The sequence below is a fragment of the Calypte anna genome, chromosome 24 (genome assembly GCF_003957555.1).
Source record: "Calypte anna isolate BGI_N300 chromosome 24, bCalAnn1_v1.p, whole genome shotgun sequence".
In the NCBI taxonomy this organism is placed as follows: Eukaryota; Metazoa; Chordata; class Aves; order Apodiformes; family Trochilidae; genus Calypte; species Calypte anna.
The window spans coordinates 1,585,878-1,608,399 of record NC_044269.1 but is presented as its reverse complement, the minus strand read 5'-3'; the positions used below and the strand labels follow the sequence as shown (position 1 = coordinate 1,608,399).

Below are 22,522 nucleotides of genomic sequence, written 5' to 3'. Positions count from 1 at the left end.
ATTTCACACTGCAGTGGAAGGACTTAAATACCTTTTTAGTATGAGGAAGGTCAGGTGTCCACTGATGCATAGAGCCAAGGGGGTAGAGGAGGCTTATCCGACAAAAATTCGTTGGGGGGCCCCAAAAGCGTCCCCAGACCCCTCCCAGGTCACGGCACGGTGGAGTCCTGGTTTCTTCCATGGTCCCCAAATTGAGGCCCAAAAAGGCCTAATAAAATTGTTTAGTGTGAAAAATAAGGGTTTAAAATGGTAGGTTATTGTTTTGTTGAGTGTATCTTTCAGTTTGGTAGTGTTTGTTTGGTCAGTTTGTTGAGACAGTTTGTTGTGTCCTGTTGTTTTGGGGTGTATTTTTAAGTGTATGTTTAAGGAACAAAAGCCAGACAAACAGGAGGAGTGGCCGACTGCAGGGGCCCGCGAAACGGACGTAACATGAAACCATTCCCCTCAGCAGCAGAGCGAAGCCCGCGAAAACGTGAAACCGTTCCCATCGACAACAGAGAGAAGCCCGCGAAGCGAGAACCAGTGCTGGGAGAGCCCGCGGTTTGGGAACCAATGATGAACTGATGGGAGACTGAGGGGAAGGGCTTTGTGAAAAGTATAAAGGGCCGGCTTCACCTTATTGAAGGTGCGAGCCGGTGGTGGGGCTGCGGCCCCCCCGGCCGCCCAGCGTGCTGCAGCACGCTGCTTTACTTACATCTCTCTCAATAAAAAGTTTTTGAATCATGTCAGCGTTTTTGACAAATTGGTGCCGTGACTTGGATCCTGAGACTCTGTGCTGCGGAGCTTTACTCCCGGGTGGGCGCCCCATTCGCATTTTTGCGAGTGGACCTGGGGTTCAGCTCAGTGCCATAGATCTCAGAGATCATACCGAGAATCGAGAGAGATGTAAGTAAAGAAATTTTTGTAGGATCCCCCCGTAATTCACGTGCACGAAGACCCCGGGCAAAGACTCGCAGGAGACGAGTGAGTATTAGGGTGTTCTGTCCGGTTGGGGAGGGTTTCCCCCGGCTGGGGAGGATTATTTTCCTCCGGCCGGGGACGGTTTCCTCCGTCCGCTGTCCGGACGGGGATGGTTTCCTCCGGCCTGTGCTCGGCCGGGGACGGTTTCCTCCGGCCGGTGTCCGGCCGGGGATGACGGTTTCCTCCGGCCGGTGCTCGGCTGGGGATGGTTTCCTCCGGCCGGTGTCCAGCCGGGGATGCCTCCGGCCGGTGCTCGGCCGGGGATGGTTTCCTCCGGCCGGTGGTCGGCCGGGGATGCCTCCGGCCGGTGCTCAGGCCGGGGATGGTTTCCTCCGGCCGGTGTCCAGCCGGGGATGCCTCCGGCCGGTGCTCGGCCGGGGATGGTTTCCTCCGGCCGGTGGTCGGCCGGGGATGCCTCCGGCCGGTGTCTGGCCGGGGATGGTTTTCCCTCGGTCTGGGGTTCCTCAGGCTGGGGACGGTTTCCTCCGGCCGGGGATGGTTTCTCTGGCTGGGGATGCCTCCGGCCGGTGCTCAGGCTGGAGATGGTTTCCTCCGGCCGGTGGTCGGCCGGGGATGGTTTCCTCTGGCTGGTGGTCGGCCGGGGATGGTTTCCTCCGGCCAGTGTCTGGCTGGGGATGCCTCCGGCCGGTGTCCGGCCGGGGATGGTTTTCCCTCGGTCTGGGGTTCCTCAGGCCGGCGTCGGTTTCCTCCAGCTGGTGCTCGGCCGGGGACGGTTTCCTCCGGCCGGTGTCTGGCTGGGGATGCCTCCGGGCAGTGTCCGGCCAGGGATGGTTTTCCCTCGGTCTGGGGCTCCTCAGGCCGGGGACGGATGCCTCCGGCTTCTCCGGCCAGGGACAGTATTTCCTTGGTCTGGGAGAAATATATTCTTCCAGCCAGGGACGGATTCCTTCGGCTCTTCCAGCCGGGGACGGTTTTCCCTCGGCTTGGAAGGTTTATTTTTCTCCAGCCGGGGAGGGTTTGGCTCCTCCAGTTGGGGGGGGACCGGTTCCCAAGGTGCGCCTGATTGAGATTTGAGTGAATGAGACGTCCTGAAGGGCGAAGCGAGTGCGGACCTCCTTGTAGTGCGGTTCTCAGAGCCCGCGAGGGACTGAGCCACGAACGGAGGGAAGCGTTTGAATTGTATGAAAGAAGGTACCTTGGAGGATGGGTCAAGAGGAGAGTGGGCCCATGTTTGGGATGTTTCCCCTGATGGCCCATTGGGGCTCGTGTTGGGGTGCTGGGGGATTTCCCCCAGGAACAAAAGGCGGCAGCGGTGGCGGCTCGGCTGTCGCCGGGGTCGCCACACGGTTCCGCCGAGAACTGGCCCTGGGGATTGCCACGGGCCGGCGCCCCGCCTCGGCCGGCGCTTAAATGAGTGCAGCGGCAGCGGCGCGGCTGTTGCCGGGGTCGGCACGCGGTACCGCCGAGGAGTGGCCCTGGGGATTGTTCCAGGGCCTGCGCCCGGGCTCGGCCGGTGCCTAAACGAGTGCAGCAGCAGCGGTGCCGGCGCGCCCGTCGCTGGGGTTGGCACGCGGTTCCGCCGAGGAGTGGTCCTGGGGACTGCCCCGGGCCGGCGTCCTGCCTCGGCCGGTGCCTAAACGAGGGCCAAAGGAAAAAAAAAAAAAACCCTGCCGAATGACTAGAAAGATTGCAGACACAGCTCTTGGTCGCAGCAGAGAAAAACAACAAACAAATAAAAAAACCAAACTGTAACTTTGAGGTTTTGTTATGCGCGTTTCCTTGATTGTCGACTGAAAGGGCGGGTTAAACGGTGCCCCCCTTTCACGGGAAGGGAGGATTGGAGGCTGTTAATTTAAGGGTTGTCGGAGCCCTGTATATCTCCCCGGAACACAAGAAATCTGCCTTAATTTCTTAAGCCTTCCTAAAATTTTTGGTTGTAGATCTGTTAAGAGTTTGCTTTTTCTGTTTTTAAGAATCGCCTCCGATATTATAAGCAATCTGTTATAGAACTTTGTAAATCCCTTGGTTCTGATTGTGGATCTTTATTTTGTGATTACTCTGTTAAATTGTTGTGTGGATTGCACCTAATCGTGTCCAGGATAAGACGCAAATTAAGCTCACCCCAGGAGCCGGGTAAATTGTCCTGTGTCCCTTGAAGAGTGCTGCTTGCTGCCGAGAAGATGGCATTCCCCGGCGTTCCTTGCCAAAGAACGGCCGACGGAGAGGCAGAACAGTACATGTGGTGGGGAATCACAGGATGGAGGTTGTAATACAGGTAGAATCCTATTGGTGCCCTGTTGCGTATGCGGTAGGCCTTATTGCAACTATCCTGGACATTATTACTGTGCATATTGGGGTTGTCCTGACATTCTTGCAACAAAACAATAAAAATTGAAAGGGGGGATTGTGAAAAATAAGGGTTTAAAATTGTAGGTTATTGTTTTGTTGAGTGTATCTTTCAGTTTGGTAGTGTTTGTTAGGTCAGTTTGTTAAGGCGGTTTGTTGTGTCCTGTTGTTTTGGGGTGTATTTTTAAGTGTATGTTTAAGGAACAAAAGCCAGACAAACAGGAGGAGTGGCCGACTGCAGGGGCCCGCGAAACGGATGTAACACCCGGGAGTAAAGCTCCGCAGCACAGAGTCTCAGGATCCAAGTCACGGCACCAATTTGTCAAAAACGCTGACATGATTCAAAAACTTTTTATTGAGAGAGATGTAAGTAAAGCAGCGTGCCGCAGCCCCACCACCGGCTCGCACCTTCAATAAGGTGAAGCCGGCCCTTTATACTTTTCACAAAGCCCTTCCCCTCAGTCTCCCATCAGTTCATCATTGGTTCCCAAACCGCGGGCTCTCCCAGCACTGGTTCGTGCTTCGCGGGCTTCTCTCTGTTGTCGATGGGAACGGTTTCACGTTTTCGCGGGCTTCGCTCTGCTGCTGAGGGGAATGGTTTCATGTTACGTCCGTTTCGCGGGCCCCTGCAGTCGGCCACTCCTCCTGTTTGTCTGGCTTTTGTTCCTTAAACATACACTTACAAATACACCCCAAAACAACAGGACACAACAAACTGTCTCAACAAACTGACCAAACAAACACTACCAAACTGAAAGATACACTCAACAAAACAATAACCTACAATTTTAAACCCTTATTTTTCACACTCACCAATATACAAGACAAACTAACAACAACCACTAGAAGATTCAAAAATGAAATGATATTGCTACTAAAATCTGGTAAAGTCACCCTGAAACAAAATGAAGTGGTTCAATTTCCCAAACCAAAACTGCAAGTGTAATTACCAACCAAGCTTTTTATCTCTGTATGAAACACCAGTGTACCATGCACCACAATATGCATCAGTATTGAGAACTGTATTGCAATGATGATCCTTCAGCAGCTTTATCTTAAGCATCTTTATCTTAAGCAGCTTCTAACAATTGGGCTGCTGTAGCACCTCTTTGGGAGTAGTCCTAATGCATGTTTAGTTTTTTCATTAGCATTGTAATTTTTTCTTTTTTCTTTTTTTTTTTCTTTTTTTTTTTTTTCATCTCTTCTGACAAATCCAGATGTGATATTACCACTGAATATAAGTGATCCACAAATTTTGAATATGGCTCTGCTCCCTCTGTTTAATATTTGTAAAGAAAAGGGATTGCTTGTGCATTAACCCAATGTAGCCTAAGTCAGGATTGCTCACAATCTGTATATTTCTGAACTGTTTCCCCAACAATTGACCTCCTCCTCTTGGTCCCACAATCACTGGAAAAGCCATCAGACCCATATTGGGAACCATTTCTCCTTCAACTATAGCATTTTGATTGATTCCCTTCTATCTAGTTACCGGATCCATACTCCCACCCCCCACTATCCCCACCACCACCATCCCCTCTCCATGTTGGATCTGTAAGAGGTGGAGCAGTGGATGTTAAAGGGTTAAGGGAAGTAGGAGCAGGAATAGGATACGGATCAGGGGGTAAAAATGGATTAGTGCCCCTGGGTTGTTCACAATGTTTCCCAGAGCAAAAACTAGGTTTTTTTTTCAGGGGTATACTCATCCTTGGTATCCAGTTCTTTCAGTTTCTTCAGCAGTTCCCTTAGTTGCTTGTCTCTGAGTTCCAGTTCTTTCCTTGGTTGTTGCTCTATAGCGGGCACTGATGGTGTTGACAGGTGAAGCAGAGGATTAACTGATGGCATCGATGGTCAAGAAGATAAATCAGGTGTCGGAGGTGGAGAGGAAGGCAGCGGTGGCAAAGCAGCCTGGAGCTGTGGCAGGCAGGTGAGAGGGAGGGGGGTCTGCATTCCAAGATTCCTCACCTGTGTTCTCCGGCTTCTCTCCCTCTGGGTCCTCTGATGATTCTGGTGGTCTTTTCGGTTGCTTTTGGTTTTGCTTCTCGGTCCCATTTTTACTTTTCATCCAAACCCCAGGGTCAAATGGCACAGCTGACTGAGCTTGAATCAGTACAGTCCCGGCAGGTTCTGGTGGGGGTTCTTCAGGTGTCTCAACTGTTTAGAGGTCAAGTCCATATTTTGAGCATTCATTGGTACTGGTAGATCAGGCGCTAAGGCAGCAAACGCTGAGGCTGCTGCTCTTTCACTTTCCACCTCTTTTAAGGTTTCTCTAATCAATTTTGAGAGTGTCGCTAAGCATCGTGGCTCCTTATCTCCATCGCTAATTTTATCCCATAGGGCAATACCTATGGCTTCCCAAGTAGGTAAGTAAAAAATGGCACCCATCGAGGGGATCAAGTCTCTATCCCGTGCCCATTTCAGTAACTCACGTAAGGTCCTGCCTTCATGTGATAAACCTCTATTAGAGAGAATACAATGGAGCAGCTTAACTACTGACTCTTCTTCTTTAGAGAGTGTAGACCCCATCTCCTCCCCAGCCGCTCACCTTTTTCCTGGCAAGATTCTTCAATTCCGAGGTACCTCTTTCATTCCGTAGCTGGGCACCAGCTACATAGACTTCCAGGGCAGCAGTCTCCTTTCGACTGGCTTCTCTGCTCCTGCCACACCGTTCCTTCGGTCGGCTTTCTCGCTGCCCTCTCATCCCAGCTGTCTTCATCGCTCCTGCGATGAACAGCGAGAGGGTCCCTGTGCGGGTGCCAAATGTGGAAAATCCACAGAGGCTTAAGGACAACACGTAGTCACCAGTATGGTTAAAGTGAAGTCGTCTATTAACAATTCACTCTCGCTTTATCTAGAGCCCTTGTTTATATAATGATACCTTGCAGGTGGCTATATCTTGGCCACAAATCCTGTTCTCACAGAACTTCTGGCTACATCATTACTCTGCTATTCTTCTTTTCTACTGCCAGCTCCCTTATCTTTTTCCCATAGCTCATCTTTCAGTAACCTTGCAACTAGGCCTCAAGGCCCTTAGCTTACTCTAGCTAAAGCTAAATAGTCAGGATTGCTCACATCTGTTTTCTTCCAGACAGTTTCCCAACATACCATCTTAAAGATGTCATAGCATTGCAACTCTAAAGCTTGGAAAATGTGGTGGCCTTAATCATGCCCCTTCATTTCTGGTGATGGCTGAGGTAGGTCTGGTGATGAGAGATGAGATCGTAGCTTTGGTAAAAACTCTTCTCACACTGGGAGCAGCTTTAGGGTCATTCACCCCTATGGAGTTGCTGATGTCTCAGCAAGTGGAAGCTTTGCCTGAAGCTCTTGGAGCAGTGGGGACACGAGTAGGGTTTCTCCCCTGTGTGGATGAGACGATGCCTGATGAGATCAGAGCTCCTGGAAAAGCTCTTCTCACAGTCAGGACACTTGTAGGGACGTTCACCCGAATGGATCCGTAGGTGTTGGGTGAGACCCCAGCTGGCTGGGAAGCCCTTCCCACACTGGGTACACATGTAGGGTTTTTCCTCAGTGTGGACATGTTGGTGATCTGTCCAAGAGGTGCTACTGTTGAAGGCTTTCCCACAGTGAGTGCAGGGATACAACTTCTCTCCCATGTGGATGTGGCGATGTTTTGATAAATTGGAGCTCTGGGTGAAGTCCTTCCCACACTCCAGACACTTATAGGGTCTCTGTCCCTTGTGGATGTGCTGATGCTGTGATAAACTGGAACTCTGGGAAAACTCCCTCCCACACTCAGAACATATAAAGGGTTTCTCACCCGTATGGATACGTTGATGCTGGATAAAATCTGATCTCCATCGAAAACCTTTCCCGCAGTCAGGGCAGGTGCCTGTGTGATGGTGTCACTGTTGGACCAGATCCGAGCTGCCGCTAAACCGTCTCCCACAGTCAGGACATCTCTGGGGTCTCTCACCTCAATGGATTTTCTGATGGTGGAGATAGGCCTAAACATTTTCACACGTTCCTTGCCAATATCAAGTATATCTGGATGGATTCAGTGATGTTTCACCAATGTCACACTTCGACCAAAAGCTTTCCTGTCCTTGGCACACTCAGGGAGGTTTTTGCCCAGATGGAGTCACCCTGTGTCTGTGAAAGAAGCCATAGTGCAGTGACAAAGTAGGGGTGGGCTTTTTCTGTGGTGATGGCAGACAAAAACTACATCAAATCTACTCTGGATGAAAATGGAGTGTGAGGTGGAACAAGTAGGTTGCCCATAGAGTTGCACATCCACTGATCATGCTTTACTATATCTTTAGGAGCTACACTGGAACCTAAAACCCCAAGGGGGCATTGGGTGGGTGCTGGGGTTCTGAGCCACCCCCTGCTTGAGTTGGGATCATCCCATTGCACTTACACTCCAAGAGTTGATTTAGGGCTCTCCTATTTCCATCAACAATCCCTGGCATGATTAAGGGGTCACTGCATTCCACCCAACCACTAGACTAGGAGTTTGGGTCCCTCATTATGGTACCAAATGTTGCCAATGACCTGGGGGTTCCTCCATCACACCCACATCCTGGATGAGCTGTCATCCACTGGGATGAGTTGGGGTCTCTTGAGATGTTTTGAGAGTCCCTGATTGTGGTTCCTAAGCCCTGGGGTTATCAAGTCCCCTGGAAGTATTCCAGACTTGCCATCCTTACCCCTGGATCTAGGGTGATTTGAGGGTCCCCAACTGCAGCCCCCAAACACTTGGGATGACTTTTGGGGTCCCCTATCACAACCCTGCCCGACAGAATGTATTGGGCTACCCCTGAATTCCTTGGAGGGAGATAAAATCCCAGCACCTCCACCCTCCAGACGAGTTGGAGGGTCACCAATCCCACCACCCTCACTGCCAGGATAAATTTAGTTCCTCTCTCTCCCACACTCCCCCCCCTCCCCTACTTGTGCTGCTCACCCCCAGTTTGGGCAGTACTGGGATAATCACCCCCCTCCCATCACCTCCCGGTACCAGCAGGGGGGGCACAGTCCAGGCCGGTGGGGAGGGGGGACGATGCTCTGGCGATCAACAGTTGGGGGGGCCCGGCTGTAGAGTGGGGGGTGTGGGTGCAGCCCCGGGGCAGCGGAGCAAAACCTCCCGGGAGCTGCAGCGTGATTGCGGGAAGTGGCGGGGGAGGAAGAAAAGGTGGGGAGGTGTTGGGGAAACAGTTCAGAAATATACAGATTGTGAGCAATCCTGACTTAGGCTACCTTGGATTAATGGTTATTGAGGCCTACTTAGAGGTTTTCTAAAAATGAGCTAATGGGAAAGAGATAATTTAATTGGCAACAGAAGAGGAAAATAATTATGTGAGAAGAGTGGTTCCGTGAGAATGGAATGTGTAATTGGAATACAAAGCCACCTGCATGATATGATGGTGTAAACAAGGCTTCTCTATATATGTGTCTAAAGACACTTTTCTTTATATTTAATCTATGTTCATTCGGCAGAAGATAGTGACATTCAAAGGCTTCAGGAAAATTTAATGCTGTTACACAGTTGACTAAACAAATTCTTCATCCTTACAAAGCAAACTCCTCTCAGTTTTCTACAATAATGCTTTTTTTGTTTCATTGTGTTGAAATAAGCTAATTTTGTAACATCGGGACATTTATAACAATGACTCCCACAGATTCGACTGGATCAAAAAGGAGGAAAAAACATGGTATGAGATCCAAAGTGACCAGAGTAGTCTTTTTTATTATCGCACGTACAGTGAATACAAAAATAATTTTAATGTTCAGTTTTTTTAGTTTAAAAAAGCCCTTCCATGTAGTGCCTAAGACTCTCAGCTTTTCGTGGCCGACGGGGGACGGCGCTCACCTTTGGCGGCAGCGTGGCCATGGCTCGGCGCCTCAGCCCCGCCAGCCGCGCCTCGGACAGACTGAGCTGGCTTTCAGTCCGCGGCTTTATCCTCCAGCCGCCTTCCTTCCAGCCGCTGCTCTTCCCCTCTCTGCCTGAATAACCTCTGATTGGGGATAGACGACACTTTCCCGACCGTGTGTGCATAAAGCCTGACGACTTTCCCTCCCCTCTCTTCCCCGCAACCGCACCTTCCTCACCTCCTTCTCTGGCGCAGGGCGGACCGGCAGCCCTTCTCCGCCGCCATCCCTGCCAGCATCCCGCCGAGGATGCGGCTGTCGCTGCTGAGCCCGTTGCTTCTTCTCTCCCTCGGCAGCAGCTCATGGGCCGCCGAGCTCTTGGCCTCCCGAGCCGAGCGCCCTACCCGCTGCGATGTCTCCAAGTGCCCCAGCCCCAGCGGATGCGTCCCGATCGCTCCAACTGCTGCCTCATCTGCTCCGCGGGTGAGGGGGACTCCTGCGGCCGCAAGGAAGAGCCACCCTGCCGGGACAGCCTCGACTGCCGCTACCCCATGGACAAGCGCTTCGCCAAGGGTGGGTCTGTCACTACAAGCTCAGCGCCCAGGTATGCGGCAGCGACGGACGAACCTACGATAACGTCTGCCAGCTGAAGGCGATGAACCGCACGGTGCTGCAGCACGGCTTGCCCGGTATCGCCCAGGTCCAGAAGGGAGCCTGCGAATCGGGTTACCTACAGTCCAGCAGCACAAGATGCAAATTCAACTTCATAGCAGACGTGGTGAAAAAGCTTGCACCTGCAGTTGTGCACATTGAACTTTTCCTCAGGCATCCTCTCTTCGGTCGAAACGTTCCACTTTCCAGTGTATCTGAGTTTATTATGTCTGATTCTAATTGTGACCGATGCCACCGTGGTATCAAGCACTAATGCTATATCTGGGAGACAGCAATTGAAAGTTCAGCTACGGAATGGAGATACCTATGAAGCAACTATCAGAGACATTGACAAGAAGTCTGACATTGCAACACCAAAGGTTCACCCTAAGAAAAAACTGCCAGTATTGTTACTGGGACACTCAGCTGATCTGAGGCCAGGAGAATTTGTGGTGGCACTTGGAAGTCCATTTGCCTTAAAGAATACTGTGACAACAGGTATTGTCAGCACTGCTCAGCGAGATGGCAAAGAACTGGGCCTGAGGGACTCAGATTTGGATTACATTCAGACAAATGCTATCAATTATGGCAACTCTGGAGGACCTCTAGTCAACCTGGATGGTAAAGTTATTGGGATTAACGCCTTGCAGGTCACAGCTGGAATTTCTTTTGCTCTTCCTTCAGACCGCATCAGTCAGTTTGTCAAGTCAAATAATTTGACTTGCCTGTGTAAGGTAATCACCCTGCACATACTGACCTTATTTGAAGAAGTCCACTGTTTCTGCTTCACCCCACCCAGGCACCATTCACATAAATCTTTTGAAAAATGTAACCAACAATGTCTGAATTCTACTCCAGGTACTGGTGATGGAAAACTGGATAGCCCAGGTTTAGAGAGTTAATTAATTTTTAAGTCACTAGCTCACAATGCCAGTTAAGGAAGATACACCAAATGGCTGAGACAGCCCTTTTGACTGGGAATTTAGTTGACACTGAAGAGAAGTGGGGAAAGAAATTCTCAGTAAAGCCTAAGGGGAAAAGCAAGATCCAACCACTAGAAAACCTTTATGTTTTTTACTTCAGTTATGACTTCGTGTCAAGTCAATACAATGAACCCCTTCAAATGTAAGGTTAAATCTTACACAAAGATAATGTTTTTTTTAAAAAAAAGAAACTGTATACTAAATTGTGTCAGCAAAAAAATTTCACTTCCTTTAAATAAGCTTTTGCATTGTATACCAACAGGAAATATATACTTTGTAATTAGAGGACAGGAAATTAATGGTATACCACTTGCATTTTGATGCAACCTACTTCTGATCTGCAACTCTTCATTTCCAATCTATATGTGGTCACTCTCTACAGTCATTTGTCAAGAACACATGGAAAAGCAATACACTTTCACAAAGCCAATTTTGCAGTTATATGCAGTTTAAGACAATTTCATGTTGTCTTTTTCCTAAGGCAAAACTGGTACTACAGTACACCAACTGCTCTTAAACAAAACAGCCTTCTGGCCCTTATAATACTTATGCAAAAAGATTAGATTTCTGTGTCCTTTTTCACAGTATAGTTATCTTACCTTTCTTCTGAGCTGTACAGCTGTGCAAGCCCAAAATCTGCAAGCTTTGCTGCCCTCTGGTGGGAAAAGCAAATATTTATTTTGTGGCAAGCCTGTTTTTTTCTCCCCACAAACACAAGGTAAAGTTTGAGATTTTGAGACGTACAGCTGACCTTTACCAAACTACAATAATAAGGCAGCAATGCCTTACAATCTGTGCGTCTCTTCTGTAAACAAATACAAGTCACTGAACAGCGAAGACAAGTAAGCAAAATTAGGTATGGTCATCTAATGGCGTATAATGGTGTATACTGTAAAGTATTCCAATCGGCAACTTTGCAAGAAAAAAAATTAAGCAGGAAACTGCTATTTTCTCACACTCACTTCTAACATAAGCATTTTTACTAGCAACAAATATCAGCAGTCATATTTCCTTCTAGGAAACTGTCAAGGTCCTTGTTGCTCTCATGATCTATAAATACAGCCTTTAAATCAGTGTCACCGAGCAGATAGGGCTTCTTTTTTGCCAACAGTCAACTTGCTGAATAACACAATACAGTTTTAAAAGGAGAAGAGTAGAGGATAGGAGGGCTTGCTTTACAGTTTCCACAGCTAAAAGGCACTGCTCAATTTGCGATAAAAAAATGCAGGGTTTAGGGATTCCATTCCATTTTTCCCCTCAGATATGTGCTTGGTATTCCTCTAACACTTGGGAAGAACACCTACAACACCTCTCAAGTTTACATGCTTATTATACACGGGCTTAGAACTATTCAACCTATCAACTTTTTCTTCTAGCTTGGTTTTCTAGAAATGTCTAAGGATGCTCCAAAAATATCCTCAAATCAAAAAGTGTGTCTTGGATTGGAAAAAGCTCCATCTCTACTATGATGCATAGTTCTCCACAGTCAAATTACACCTCAAAGTTCCCAAAATAGACCGGATTCGGAACCACCACCAAAAGGTTACCAGACAAGCCAGATGAAGTGAATACGCACAGTGAGAGACGTAAAGGAATGAGTACGTCTTCTTTTAAGAGTCTGTTTCATCATCTGGACAAAACTGCAGTAGGATGCAGAGCTCAAAATAAACTCATATTAATTTGTTGTAAGAGAAGATGGAAAATTAATTTGAGATAGCTGGGACAAAACTAGAGTCCTACACTTGATCCATTTCAGTTGGCCCAGTATTTAAATCTCCAATAGGAGCTGCAAATTTTAGGAAGAACATGTAAATATGCTCACTTTGAGCCCCATCTTCCTTTTACTTATCCAACAGCCACAACCACTGAGGTCAGGATGCTAAAGAGTTATTCCTGTCTATTCCATCTGCAGGTGTTAATGACCATGTCCGTGAATGTCTTTTATCTTTTCAGATCTCCTGACCCTACCCAGAAAAGTCTCTTGTGACAACAAATCCCAGAATCCTTAACATGTTCTCTACACTCTTTTTTGCTGTTATAAACCTTGCTCTAACAGCTGCTCCCTTATTCAGTACTGCTGGATTTGATGAATATTTTTGAAGTCATCTGCTATGTATACACAGGGTTTTTGGTTGCTGCTGATGAACATTGAGCAAAATAATGTTTACTTATACAATTTGTAATTACACGTGATTGACTAAACCAATTCTCCCAGTTTGTCTGCAACTGCAAGCCCAAGCATGTCTGAACATGAAGAGTCTTTTAAATGGAAGAGTTTTTAAAGCATTACCCTAGCTGATGGAGATAATGACCTCAGAATTATGTCAAAGAACCAGCCTTTCAGGAAGAAGAAACCAGTCACAGAAGGCTTGTATTCCCTTGTACTAAAATGTATGTATTGTCTGATACTTGAATGGGTATTCCCTTGAACTGCTGTACTTGTATTGCCTTTTACCTGAATGTGTACTACCTTGTAATGTTTTGATTTTTATTAACACAGTTCTTAGTCATTTGCTATAGTTCTAGCTGCAGGTTCTTGCAGGGTAGATGGTTTGTTTTTGGGGGGGCTAGCTTGCTCGTGTCATAGTGGTTTAAGTGTAGCCAGTGCTTGTACATTGTATGTTGCGGTAACAACTCTTTCCTTTTCAGATACTTAAAAAAAATTCTTAGAATAAAACGACCCCTGGCAGGGGGATCTTTTTTTTTCGCCCTCCCAGCTGGGTGTTTTTTTTTCCCGGGTCCCGGTCGGTCTGTGAGGCGATGTTCATCGCCTATGTTTGGATCCAGAAAGACCTGGGACCTGGGTTTTGGCAGGCAGGATGATTTAGGAGGCCTCCAGGAGCACAGCTCCTGGGGAGCATTGTGGATTCATGGCAGAAGTGGGTACCAATGATAGTAAAATGTAATTGGGATCTTTGCAGGAAAGGCGTTGTGTCGGAGGGGTAGCTTGGAGAAATGAAAGGCAACACTGAGATAGAAAGCCAGGCAGCTTTCCTTGGTTAGGGACCAATAAAACTTGAGTAAAGCTGTGTTTTGCCTTTCTCTGTCCTGTGTCATTATTTCTGGAGGTAGGTTTTGTATGTTGTCTCTTTGTATTGACTGGATTGGCTATGTATGTCTGTATTAAATTCTATTTGTCTCTCTCTTTTGTCTGAGTTGGCCAACTCAAATTCTCTACTGTCCACTTTGTTCCTGTGTCTTTCCCTCTTCTACTGTCTCTTTCTGCCTCCTTCTGTCTATTGGTATCAAGCACTAATGCTATATCTGGGAGACAGCAATTGAAAGTTCAGCTACGGAATGGAGATACCTATGAAGCAACTATCAGAGACATTGACAAGAAATCTGACATTGCAACACCAAAGGTTCACCCTGAGAAAAAAATTTCAGTATTGTTACTGGGACACTCAGCTGACCTGAGGCCAGGAGAATTTGTGGTGGCAATTGGAAGCCCGTTTGCCTTACCTTTGCCATATCTGGAAACCGAAGTGCAGGGAGAGGGGCCTAGAGGAAAAACTGCCACTTCTCCTTTCTTTCTGGGTTTTTTTTTTGTTTTGTTTTGTTTTTTGTTTTTGTTTTTTTTTTTTTGTTTTTTTTTTTTGTTTTTTTTTTTTTTTTTTTTTTTTTTGAAAAAAAAAAAAAAAAAAAAAAAAAAAAGGTCTCTTTGTTGCATTTCACTGATACACACAGACATTCCGGAGATGAGTCATCCTTTTCCTATGAAAACGAGAAAAGATCCTGACAGGATTAATCCTGTGAGGACAGTGGATCAGGACAAGCTGTTGTTGCACTGATAGCTAATGCGCTACCTTACGAACTGTGCATCAGAATGTTGTGATTCAACCCATAGGCCATAATGTTTGGGCAAGTCTTGATCACTCCAGGAGTGATCAGTGAGTATAGAAAATGAAGATTTGTTTCCCCACAATGACAACTGATCACAATTTTATGTAAGAAATTACTAGGCATTTATTAGACCATCATGCCTTAACATTTTTATTGATTATTTTTCTGAGATAGGAAATGGTACAAATTTATGTGCGTAAAATTTTTCTAGAATCGTAGGCTGTGATTTTGATTATTGTGTTCCTATAACCACTATGCAATTGATTGAAGCTGAATATACTCTGTACTGTAATGGAAATAGGCATGAATCTTTTGAAGGCAATGCTTATACACCCTGATATAGAACTATTAATTCGTGAAGTTAATAAAACTACACAACGCATGCTTTATGTAACACACGATTCAAAAGGTTTACAGCAGGTGCTAAGAACAAGTAGGGATGCGTCATGGGTGTGATATCTTTACGGGATATTCCCCAGCGACTACGCAAGTACTCCATTACCTGATATACCCCCTGTTAGTCATAGTAGTGGTAATACTCGTGTTATCCTTCTTAAATTTGTTGCTATACTACAAACTGAATGATATAGTCAAAAGGATCCGGGTAATGTGGGCAATGATTCAAAGGCATCAGAACCTTCCCTTGGAACTTGACGAAAGAACCCCTAAGTTGTAACGAAAGGGGGGGAAATGAAAAAGACAAAAGATCAGAAAACTATCAGAGACTATCAGAAAACTATCTGTCACTTCAACCCCTTTTGCATGTTTGATCTTGAATGTGTGATGCTTTCCTTGCTAGGGAACAACAGAAACACAAGCAGACAGGGCCAGGAGGGACTTACTGGGACATCAGAAAAGGCAAACAGATGCTAAGCAAACAGATGCTAAGCTTTGTGGGTTTACCCTGGTAGGCAGCTCAGCATCACACAGCCGTTTACTCACTTCCCCCAGGTGGGATGGTGGAAGAGGAAAGGAAGAGTAAGAGCAGAAAAATCATGGGTCAAAAGCAATCCTAAACAAGACCTTAACCACATTCAGGAATGTGCTGGTTCGCAGCAACAGGACCAGGCAGGTTTCAACCTGTCTTCGGTACCTTTTTAATAGTAAAACATTCAAAATTCATTAAAGGTTTTTTAATTAGCCTGGCAAAGAAGGGGGATGATGCAGAACCACATCTCCTCCATAAGTGGGCTCCCCCATAAGCACATGTAAAAACTGGAGTTACTAACAGGTCCAGGGGAGAGCACCTGAGGTATTGTGATGACTTCAGCACCAGTTGACTCTTACGAGTAAAGACTGTAATTGTTCACAGTCTGCAGGAGGTGGCACCTGAAGTAGGGAGATGGCAGCCATGCTGGCTGCAGGTCCTGGGTCAGTGTCACCATCAGTGCCACACAGCACAGCCCAATGATGCCCCTGAGCAGACTCCAGAGCTGAAAGACAACAAAACAAGGAGAGAGGAAGGTGTGACATCTCACAGCTCTAAGAACAGCTCTGAGACCAAACCAACCAACATGGTGACCAATGACTACAAAACAAACACAATGGATAGTTACAGCAAATATATGCTAACACACTGCAATCAGACCTCTATCTCAATTCTTCCTGGCCCACATTGGGCACCAAGAAAGTAACTTGGTGGTTTTACCCCAGTAAGCACCTAAGCCCCACAAAGCCACTCACTTGTTCATCTCTTCCCCTAACTTGGTTTACTGAGGAGGAGAGATAAAAAACAAAAAACCAAAACAAAACCACCCACAAATATTGTGACAATCAACTCTTAAACACATACAATTTAGAATTATAATTAATTTGTTTTAACACACTCTGATCAGATCTGTCATAATCTAAGGCCCTTTGTGCCCCACGTTGGGCCCAAATAAAGACTGTTGTGGTTGAACACCAGCCAGGCACGGAGCACCATGCAGCTAACCCACCTCTCCAACAGAATTCAGGTGGAGGAGAGAAAAAGAGGAAAAAATAAAATAATACAATGAAATACAAATAGTTTAATGACTGAAGAAAAATAGACTTAATTCTTATTACTAATACTAAACCTAATGCTAACATCAAGAAAAAAAATAAAAAAACCAAACATATTTTTTTGTAGCTTTTTGTAGCTACCAAAACCCTTTCCCCTATAGAAATGTAACCTCATTAGAGGCAGCTTATACCCACCAGATGGCTGCAGAGTGTAGGAAACTTTATCTGCTTTACTTTTCTCTGCTTGCAAAGAAAGCAGCAGTTCTTTAAGGCAGATGGGTTGGGAGCTGGTGCAAAGGAGCTGTAAAGTCCAGCTGCAGCCTGCAGGGGAGAAATCTGAGGGAAGGAAAAGACACAAAAATCTCTTGGGGGGCAGGGACAATTTGCCAACACTACCTTGCCACTGCCACCTTGTCACCACCACCAGCTTGTCACCACCACTTGTCACCTCTGGCTGGCAGCTGGCACTCCTTAAGAAACTTCACCTGGCACCATGCTGCCACTCCCCCACCTCCATGTGATGCCCCCAGAGCAATGCCTGGTGGGACAGCCTGACCTTTTCTTGGCGACTTTTCTGGAGACTCTTTTCATTTGGATTCCCTGGCCCCAACCTCCCCCTTTTCCCTCTTCACTTGCAGAGCCCCCGGGCAAACCCATCACGGTGGGTCCAGGGCTGGTGGGAGGCACGGAGGGCACGGCTGGCACCCGTGAGGCAGTGGGAGTGGGTGTCCTCCCTTTTTGTGTTGAGTTTTCTTCCGAAGCCAGGACATTGTGTCCGTGCTGGGTGATGCCAAGAACGACCATTCCCTTTCTTAGGGGGAAATGCAAAGTGCAGCCTGCAGGGCGTTCTTGATGGCAGTGCAGAAAGCAGCTGCCGTAGGAAAGAGAGGCTGCTGCGGGCTTTTGGAAAGGGACACTTGTCATGCATTGCTCCTCCTGCCCCTAAGGGAAGGTGTCCTGCAGGCAGGGCAGGAACGGGCTCGCTGCCGCTGCCCCCATCCCCTCGTTGTGGGAAAGGACAATCGCTGCCAGCGCTTGGGGCTCCCCGCAGAGACCCCGATGATGCTGGTGCCATGGGGGGTGGGTGAGTGGGGATGAAGTGGCAGCGTGGGGACAGGAGTGAGCTGGAGGGTAGAGGTGGTGGCATTGACAAGGTGGTGGAGGCAAATAATCAAAGACCCTTCCCAGAGAGCCAATGAGAGCAATGTTGTGTTTGGGGTGGTGAGGAGCAATGTTCTTCATGGAATGCTGGATCTCAAAGGCTTTTCCTCACTGCCCAGGCCCCTTGCAGAGACACTCTGCACCTATACCAATTGAATATATATTTCTAAATTGAAAACCAGTAAAATAGAACTTTACAATAATTTTTTTTGATGCTCTTTGTGATCTTCCACCACACTGGAACCTCTCTGATTTGCTGTGCAAGTCTTGAGCACTAAAAACACCACAGGGTGACTCATGGCTGCTCAGTACTGTAATGGGCCCCATGGTGCCAGAGGGACTGAGTCCGTGATCCTCAGGGACTGACAGAAAACTGAAAAAAAAAAAAAAGTTATTAGAAGTTAAAGCAAAAACAAAAACCAAAATTATCTTGCAGTATTGATTGGCTCCATTGGGTCCCATTACTGACAAAGCGTCTGCAGAGACTTTTTGAGAAGGTCGCTGGAGGCCATGATTGCAGGGAGGCAAAGGCTCTGTAATTTCACCTCAAAATGACACAATTCCAAATTCTCACTCCCATTTTCTTTTCAAGTCCTGCTTCAAAGTCACACTAAAATGCTGCATACAGGTGTTCCCAAACTAAAAAAAGAAATAGACCTGGGCCCATTCAGACACCTCCCCTGACGAGCATGTCATTGTGATAATCACTTTCTTGTTTTACCTTATTTGTTTTCAAAAAAATCTAAAGATGTGGAATCTTGGAAACGCTAAAGCTTGGAAAATGTGGTGACCTTAACCATGCCCCTTCATTTCTGGTGATGGCTGAGGTGGGTCTGGTGATGAGAGATGAGATCGTAGCTCTGGTAAAAACTCTTCTCACACTGGGAGCAGCTTTAGGGTCGTTCACTCCTATGGAGTCGCTGATGTCTCAGCAAGTGGAAGCTCTGCCTGAAGCTCTTCCCATACTCAGGACACTTGTAGGAACATTCACCTGAATGGATCCGTAGGTGTCTGGTGAGGTTTGATTTCTCTGTGAAGCCCTTCCCACAGTTGGGACACTCATATGGATGTTCACCCGTATGGATCTATAGGTGTTGGGTGAGACCCGAGCTGGCTGTGAAGCCCTTCCCACACTGGGGACATGTGTAGGGTTTTTCCTCAGTGTGGACATGTTGGTGATTAATCCAAGAGGTGCTACTGCTGAGAGCTTTCCCACAGTGAGTGCAGGGATACAACTTCTCTCCTGTTTGGATGCGGTGATGGTGTGATAAATGGGAAATCTGGGTAAAGCCCTTCCCACACTCCAGACACTTATAGGGTTTCTCTCCCCTGTGGATCCGTTGATGTTGTGAGAAATTGGAACTTCGGGAAAACTCCTTCCCACACTCAGAACAATTAAAAGGTTTCTCACCCCTATGGATCCATTGATGCTGGATAACACTCCATCTCCTGCTAAAACCTTTCCCGCAGTCAGGGCAGGTAGGACATGGTGCCTGTGTGATGGTGTCACTGTTGGACCAGATCCGAGCTGTTGCTAAACCGTCTCCCGCAGTCAGGACATCTCTGGGGTCTCTCACCCCGATGGATTTTCTGATGGTGGAGATGGGCAAAGCAGATCCTAAACCTTTTCCCATGTTCCTGGACAATGTCAATTTTTTCTCCTGGATGGATTCAATTATTTTTCATTAATGTCAAACTGTGACCAAAAGCTGTCTGATCTTTGGGGTACCCAGAGAGGTTTTTGCCCAGATGGAGTCACCCTGTGCCTGTGAAAGAAGCCATAGTGCAGTGACAAAGTAGGGGTGGGCAGCCAAAACCTACATCAGTCCTCCTGTGGGTGAAACTGGAGTGTGAGGTGGAATGAGGAGGTTACCCATAGAGTTGGGCACCCAGTGATCATCCTTTACTTCATCTTTAGGAGCTACACTGGCACCCAAAACTCAAAGGGGAACTGGGTGTGACCCAGGGTACTGGGGTTGCGAGCCAGTTCTGGCTTGACTTGGGATCACTCCTTTGCACTTACACTCCATGAGATTTTTTACTTCTCCCCTATTCCTGTCAACAACCCTGGGGGTGATTTAGGGGTCCTTTCATGCCACCAAACATCTCTGGTATGATTTTGTGTTCCCCATTGTGGCACCAAATCCCCACCATGAACTGGGGGTTCCCCCATCACACCCACATCCAGGATGAGCTGTCATCCACTGGGATGAGCTGGGGTCCCCTCGGATGTTTTTGGGTCCCTGACTGTGGCTCCTGAGCCCTGAGGTTATTAAGCCCCCTGGAAGGGTTCTGGGGTTGCCATGGTTACCCCTGGCTCCAGGGTGATTTGAGGGTCCCCACTTGCAGCCCCCAAACCCTGGGGATGAGTTGGGGGTCCCTATCACAGCCCCCACCCCAGGATGAGTTGGGATTCCCTGGATGATGTGGGGGGAGACCCAACCACAGCTCCTCCATCCTCCCTATTGGGTGGCGGTCACCATTCCCCACGCCCTCACCCCGGGGAGAAGTTTCAGGCTCAGTTTGTTTCTGGTCCTAGGCCAGAATTCACTCTCAAATCATTGTTTTCTGTTCAGAGCACCTGGAGCTTGGGGAGGCTGCAGACTCCAACTCTGTGGGTGCACGGGGTTGTGTTGTGTTGGGTTCTCCCCAGCTCTGGAATTCTGTGGGATCCACAGGGACCATGGGCTCCAGGCCAGGGCAGCTGCTCCGACCTGGCCAAGCCCAGAGTTCCACACCAGGAGCACCAACACCCTCCCTGCAGAGCAGGAAGGTGGAGGAGATGACCTTTGAAGGTCCCTTCCAGCCCAAAGCAGTATGGATCAGAACTGGGATGTTACTGGTGTGTCACTGGTGGCCCGCAAGGCCCAGTGCCCCAGGCTGGAGGCACGGAAGCGGTGTGACTGGAATGTTACTGGTCTGAACCTCCTTAATACTCTGGGAGGACATTGGGAGGGACTGGGAGGGAAACAGGGGAGACTGGGAGGGAGTGGGAGGGGATGGGAGGAACTGGGAAGGGATAGGGGGGCACAGGAAGGGACTGGGAGGTTATATGGGGGGACTGGGAGAAGGTAGAGGGAACTGGGAGAGACCGAGGGGGTGATGGGAGGGGACTGGGAGGAACTGGGAAGGGACTGGAAGGATATTGAGAGGAGCTGAAAGGCAACGGGAGGGCACTGCGAGGAGATCGGGAGCACTGGGAGGGAGCTGGGGGGGATCTGGGGTCCAGGGGGGTTCCGGGAGGTTTTGGTGGTGGCTTTTTACCTCTTCCCTCCCATGCCGCTTTCAGAGCAGCTGCAGTGACGTCATAGAAAGCGCGACGGCGCCGCAGAGGAGGGGCGGTGAGAGAGGCGCAAAGTACGATGGGAGTTGTGGGCGAAGGGTGAGTGGTGGCGCGCGAAGGCTGATGGGAAATGTAGTCCGGAATCCCCCAAGGACTGACCCGACCTGAAACACCGCAGAAACGACCCAAAATCCCTCCCAAATCGCCCTGAAATGCCCCAAACTGGAGCCCAGCCAGGACAGAATGGCCAAAAAGCACCAAATAGCCACCAAAGGTACACAGAAAAGGGGATTTGGGGGTAAAAATTTGAGGATTTGCAGTTGAAAAGGGGGCTTAGGGGTTGAAAAATGGGCATTTGGGGTAAAAAATAAAGGGATTTGGGGTGGAAAAGGGAGATTTGGGGTCTAAAAGGGCGGTTTTTGGTAAAAAACAATTTAGGGTGGAAAATGTAGGATTTGGGATTAAAAAATGGGCATTTTTACATAAAAACGAAGGGGTTTAGGGTGGAAAAGGTGTATTTGGAGATGAAAAGAGGGTTGGGCAGGCAGTCCGGAGTGGCTCAGGCATTTCCTGGAAATCTCTGCTTGATGCTGGTCCTGCTCTGCCTCGGCCCCCACTCGCCCTCGGGACATTCCTCTGTCTCCATTGTGACCCTGAACAGGGAGCCCTGAGAACTCAGGTGGCAATGCTGAGGTGCAGGGGCTGTGCTGCTGCAGGGAGGCAGCCCCAACGCACCCAGAAATTGAACAGGAGGAGGAAAAGATGGTCAGCAAATGATCATCACCCCTCTCCCTTTCCCCTCCTTCCCCTGCTACATCACTTCCTCGTTTGGCTTAGATGACTCAGGTACCTCGTCTCTGGAATTCAGTTTGCCCTACTTTTCTCTCCCAAGCGCACACTATTTGTAAGTTTTCTGTCTAGCAGACCCTTCACAGCACCTTCAACAGCTCAGCTGGGAACTCCTGGAAATTCTTGTTCAGTGGAAAGAGATGGACTCTTCAGGGACAGAGTTGCCTCATTAGGAAAAAAGTGTTTCAGAGAGTTGTGACCCCTGGTCCTACTTAGTGTCCATAAAAAATAGAGGTTTAAAATTGTAATTTATTGTTGTGTTGAGTGTATCTTTCAATTTAATAATGTTTATGTGGGTAGGCGTTATTGCAACTATCCTGGACATTATTACTGTGCATATTGGGGCTGTGAACAGTCCTCTAATATCCTCTCTGTTAGGTCCTCTCATTATATTATGGCCCTCCAACATTCTACCATTGAGAGTGCAACAAAACAATAACAATTGAAAGGGAGGAACTGTAAAAAATAAAGGTTTAAAATTGTAATTTATTGTTTTGTTGAGTGTATCTTTCAATTTAATAATGTTTGCTTTGGCTGTTTGTTGAAATAGCATATTATATCCTGGAATTTTAAAGTGTATGTTTAAGCGTACTTATAAGGAAGAAAAGTCAGAAAAATAAGAAGAGGGGGCCGAACACAAAAGCCCGTGAAACAAGAACCAATGCTGGGAGAG

The 22,522-nt window shown here is 47.8% G+C and overlaps 1 pseudogene; it reads left to right on the top strand.

Moving 5' to 3' along the window:
* Positions 1–9,405: 9,405 nt before the first annotated feature.
* On the top strand, positions 9,406–12,692 carry LOC103532714 (annotated as a pseudogene).
* The last annotated feature ends 9,830 nt before the right edge of the window (positions 12,693–22,522 follow it).